Here is a 5565-nt window from a genome sequence, read left to right as displayed (position 1 = left end):
CTTCAATGCCAGGCTCTGATGGCTGCATCACACTAAATAAAATGGCGGAAGACAGCTACTAGGGCATAGTTGAACATCTCCCATTGTCTTGAGTAAGTGGTTTACCACACAGTTGTGGGGGAACTAGAACATATGAGCCATATGATTGTATATTGTCTTCCACACTCACTTAAAATTGGCCATCCCATGAAAAAGTACGTAGTCTAAAACTCCTGTACTTCCTCCATGAGGTCAGAAGTGAAGGGGGAGGGGAAGAGGAAAAGATCTTTATGTAACCATTGTTAGCCTCTTGTAAATATTCTAACTGGCAAGCATAAACCAGGAGAGCATAGATATGGCATTTGTTCTGTAACTTAACCTTTAGAATGCAGTCCTGCTGAAAACAGTCCTTACATGGGAGGAAAACGGGGATGGGGGGGCAGTTAGAAAAAAGGAAATCTTGTGCCACAAACTCAGCAGGACTTAAAAAAAAAAAAACCCAGAACACTAGTTTACAAATGAATGCTGTCAAAGTGAGTACAGTAGGACTCAGCCAGTAGCGCTCATTCTGAATTATGTAATCAAACACGACCATCCAGACCTTTTATATTTTTCTTTGTACAGAGGTCATATATTCTGAGTATTTTGGGTTTTTTTTTTTTTTTTTATAAAAGAAACATTTTAAAACCCACAGACATTTTCTATCATTTGCCAATACTTTTTTCCCCCCTCACAAAGCCCTGCAATTTCTCTACTACTAAACACAACGGACAAACTGGACTGTTTTGTATAGAATACTGCTTCCAGCTAATAAGCCATCACAAGCGTGTGGAGTTTGTATGTACAAGATATTCTCAGAGGTAATAATGCATGAGCTTATTTTATAGACTCTGGACTGTGTATTGCCATGTAAAATATGTACAGTATTAATGTCAACCATCTCTTTAAAAGTCAGCCTATAAATATTGTTGTATAATTTCCTTGGTCAGAAGCATTTGGACTAAGTCAGATCACCTGGGTCAGGATTTTCTTCCGTGCCATTTAGCAAACCGTCTTTAGTCTATGCAACTAGCCAAGTCTCTACAGAGTGCAAATGAATGCAGCTTCGCTTAAATTTCACCTGAGGGTTCCTCATTATTCTAGAACCCAGATTTGCAAGATTATAGAGAAGACCTAAGGCAATTCAGTTCTCTTAGATGATGTCTACCATCTCAGCCCCCTGCAGCCTGCAGCGCTGAGACTGTTATGTGTGCTTGTCTGTGGAGCAGCCGAATACAATTGGGCAGCTCAATTCTTCAGTTCCATGTGCCTCCTTGGGGTGGGAGGAGGAAAATGCCTTGCAGAAAAGTAGAAACTGCCCTGTGTGTTTTTGTAAAGAAATGGCATTTTCCACCAAGCACATGCCATCCAGGTTTTTGTCAATCACAATGTATGAAGCAGAAAAGGTGAAAGAAGCAGTTACTGCACAAGAACGACTTTGCATGGATTTATTGAGATGGTCGTACCCAAACTGTTGTAAGAATCTTGACTTTTTTACATTTGGAAACATGGAATAAAAATGGAAACAAAGTCTGTGTGGGGTTATTTTTAGCATAAACAGAGCCTGTTTTCAAAGTTAATCAGCTTTCCAAAATTTAGGATAAGGAATGTGCCGAGAGGGAGGATGGGGGTGTTAAGAGCACTTGCCGCTCTCAACGATGCCTTTGGTTTCCAGCACCTGCAAGAGAGACTCATAGTATCTTGTAACTCCAGCTCTAATACTCTCTTCTGGCCTCTGTAAACAACCGCACACACTTTACACACACACAGAGAGAGAGATCTACACCGAGGCAATGTCGTGCCTTGGCTGAATGGAATCTATTGGTCACTGTACAGTGCCATGGAATGCCCTGCCTGGCACTCTACAGCAAAACATTCAGTGTCAAAGACAGCCCTCCTGCATTTCATTTATGACAAACTGGGATTAGTGAATTAAAAGGAGCTATTTACCATAAAGTGTTGCCAATCAGGTTTCATATTTTAATAAAAGGGGGGAAAATCCTTTGTATACATCCCTTAACTATAATTTCCATTTTTAAAACTAGGATTTCCAAACTTAAAGGGCTGGGTGTAGAAGGGAAGAGCTCTTGAGTCAAGTAGCCAGGACTACATAAAAAGACCCTGTCTCAAAACTGCCTGTAGAGTTTGGCCTCTGTGGTAGGCACCTGTACTCACATATACATACCAGGAAGTAATAATCCCAGGATTTAGGGGCTCATGGGCCTGCCACCCTGGCCTAACCTTTAAGCCCTAAGCCAGTGGATAAAACCTAAAGTTTTTTGGCCTCCCCAAACGTGCACACCTGCAAAGTCCCCTATGAGCCAAAAGCCACCTTTAATCCTACAAGGTGAATTCCAGCACAGCTAGGTAGAGGGCCTATCTTAAAATACAAATTCAGAGCCAGGCAGCATGCCTTTAATCCCAGCACTCAAGAGGCAGGCTAGAATTTCAGGATAGCCATGGTTACATAGTGAAACCATCTCAAAAAACAAGTTTCAGTCATACTGGATTAAATTGCCAATTGCCTAATTACTTATGCCTATATAGCTATAACTGCTGACAGCAGTTTCAACATGCGGTCAGAAACCCCTTAGGCACTTAATTTACACAGAGGTTCCTAAAATTTCTTTGTTCGCCTAATATATACAAGAAAGGTCCTGGGCTCAATCCTGTGAGGCCCAAAGCGTGAAGGGAAAGGATTTTTTGAGAACAAATACTGTCCTAATATCCCAGCCTCAGTGATAAAATGGAAGACACTGTAGAGCTGAGTACAGAGTCAAGGAAACAAGACAACTTATATCCAGTTGGTACAGATTTTTATTTATACTTCTTTAAAATTACATTCAACACTTTCCTTTTGTTGCTTAAAATATAAACCCTGATATAGTTCCTTAAGAGGCAGCATGCTTCAAAGCTAAACAAAATGTTGCTCCCAGCCGCAGGATACATTCCAATGAAATATTACATATTTCTTATGGAATAGGGAGTTAGGTACCCGATTTTTTCATCTCATTTTGTAATTTTTTTATGTGGACAGCTTTCCTATGTTGTAGTCTTAAAACTTTGCCACTGCAGTAATAAAAACATGTAGTTAGGAGTAGGCAGAAGAACATTCCTAAACCATCAGAGAAGCAAAGCCAACCTACTGTCCTATGGCTGACAAGGCGTACTCTTCCACCAGATGGCCTTCCTCACCCTCTAGAGAAACCCTAACCACAGCATCCATGTGGTTTTAATACACGGATTTGCACTGAACTTTCTTACATGTGTATTCTTGGTCTAGTTTAAGGTTTCAGCACTATATAGAGAAGGCCCAAGAGCTGAGAGAACCAAGGATAACTAGTCTCAGAGTGGAAATGAATCACAGCAAAATAGAGAAAACAGAACAAAATCAAATTGACACCCTAGGGCTTCAGAACTGATTTCACGATTCCATTTGGGGAGATGTTAGATTTCCTCTCTCCCTGAGCTCTCTCTGCATTAGCTTTCTGGAGGTTGAAGGTGTTTGCCTTGGGTCCAGAGGATCAGCCTTTCAAAGCACTTCCTTTTTCCAGGACAAGAGCTGCAACTATTGTGTTGTGTCCCATGCCTAAACTATCCCTTCAAGGGAAAGGCCCAGGCTATTTATTCACATCTATATCCCCAACCAGCAGCAGGCAAAATGTTAATATGAACAGAAAAAGAGAATGACATAACATGTCCATCCTTGGGTGACAGCTACTCAGTTCCCACCAGTAGGTAGGCACCGAACACTGTGGTGTGTCAATCTACTAGTGATACATCTTCCTATCTTTCAAATGTTAGAAGCGGTTTTTGTGTGACATTTATCCCGAGATTCTGAAACACTGTCATGTAACTTAAATTGCTTTTTATGGATCATTTAGTGTTAGACAAGGAAAATAGGCCCAGAGCCAGACATAGTTGCCTGGATTCAACCTCCACCTTGACCTGTTGCTTCCTGAAAGACTTTAGAAGTCCAGGCATATGTATGCTTCTTCCAATTGGCTGAGAGGGCAAGTCTCATTAAAATTTCCAAAGAAAATGCGAGGCCATGAAATTAGGAAACCATAATGTAAAACGAGAAAACCTTCTAAGACCTCAGTGCACACTCAGGCACTGTATGGTCACCAGCTATAGGCAAGAGCAGTACTGGCTCTCAGGAAGTGATGCTGACAATGGTTAATGACTTCAAGTCCTGTGAAGTTTGATTTTTAAAATGAGAGAGAACTTTCTTAGCCACAGCCAAAGATGCCCTCAGGCCAAGAATTGTCAACTGCGGTCAGTTTTTAAATTTATAGTATCAGGTAGGGCCATTAGCAATCTTATTCTAAACTTAACATTTGTTAACAAACTACATTTATTTGGAAGGATCCAGTTACCAGTCACCAAAAGCTCTTATATGTTGAAAATGTAATTTTAATAGATAATTCTTCATCTTACATAAGAACACAATAAAATACACTACATTCTGAAGAAACTCCAGAAGTTATGAAGTGAGGAAAACACAGATGGGCTACAACATCCATTACCTTATACTGCAGAGACACAGATTCTTGACCATAAGGTTAGCATTTACATGTATATGACTTAAAAATAACAAGAATCAGAAATTCAGTGTGGAGAAAGGTGGGAAAAGGACGGTTTTACATGGGAGGAAAATGGCAAATTGAAGGATAAAAGGAGTAACACGGTAGCCTTTAATCCTAGTAGAGGCAGCCCAATCTCTGAGTTGGAGGACAGCCTTGTCCTCCAACTGTACTGGTAAATCCCAGTACAGTCAAGTTACATAGTAAGACCCACCCCACACACACAACAAAAAGAGGAAAAGAAAAAGAAAAGAAAGACAGAGAAAGAAAAGGCATTCTCAGTAAATCCTAGAGGGGCAAGAGAATTGCACAGGAACTGAAGACCCAACAATGCTGACTGCTTGGGATTTGCTTCTTAGGTTTGCAAGGAAGATGCAAAACCCGCCTTCGCAAACATCAACCAATTGTCCCACATAGAGTTTTCAGACAAGAACCAAGAGAAAAATCATAACCTAATCTGAAACTCAAATGCAGACATGTGAAAGTATGACATGATATGCACTTGTCCTCTTTGCTGTGAATGTTGGGTATGGTCAACTTTCAAACATGGCAAGACACCAAGGATCACCTAATTAAATCAGGTTATATTTATTTCAAATTTCTAGGAGAGTTTTAAAAAAAGAAAAAGTCAGATACTAATGCTTCATGCATGCTCAGGGCCAGTTTATAAATACTCACTCAGTAAAATCCTAACACAAATCTGCATCAATGAAACAAACTGGTAATACTCCTCTTGCCAATTTGCCAGATGGAGAGGACCAAAACAGAACGTTCCATCCATTTTAATTTAAAATACGATTGTCACATTGGGAAAGCGAAATAAACACAGTAAAATAAACTGTACAAAGGCAAAGTAGAATAACAAAAAATATTTTACTAAAACATAAGATTTACAGAAGTTTCCAGACAAGCCATACAAAATGGTCACAAGCTTTTTTTCTTCTTCTTTGTCTTTGGGGGT

The 5565-nt window shown here is 40.0% G+C and overlaps 1 protein-coding gene across 1 annotated transcript in view; it reads left to right on the top strand.

Annotated features, from left to right (window-relative positions):
* Positions 1-4227: 4227 nt before the first annotated feature.
* The window catches only part of Mrpl42 (mitochondrial ribosomal protein L42), a 52465-nt gene continuing 51127 nt past the window's right edge, over positions 4228-5565 (top strand). Inside the window, exon 1 of the mRNA XM_051139901.1 lies at positions 4228-4235. The gene's annotated coding sequence lies outside the window, so the exon portion shown is untranslated. The remainder of the gene's footprint in view (positions 4236-5565) is intronic.

Source organism: Acomys russatus, chromosome 31, assembly GCF_903995435.1.
Source record: "Acomys russatus chromosome 31, mAcoRus1.1, whole genome shotgun sequence".
Classification (NCBI taxonomy): domain Eukaryota; kingdom Metazoa; phylum Chordata; class Mammalia; order Rodentia; family Muridae; genus Acomys; species Acomys russatus.
The sequence above is the reverse complement of the archived record's forward strand: the minus strand, read 5'-3'. Positions and strand labels throughout refer to the sequence as shown.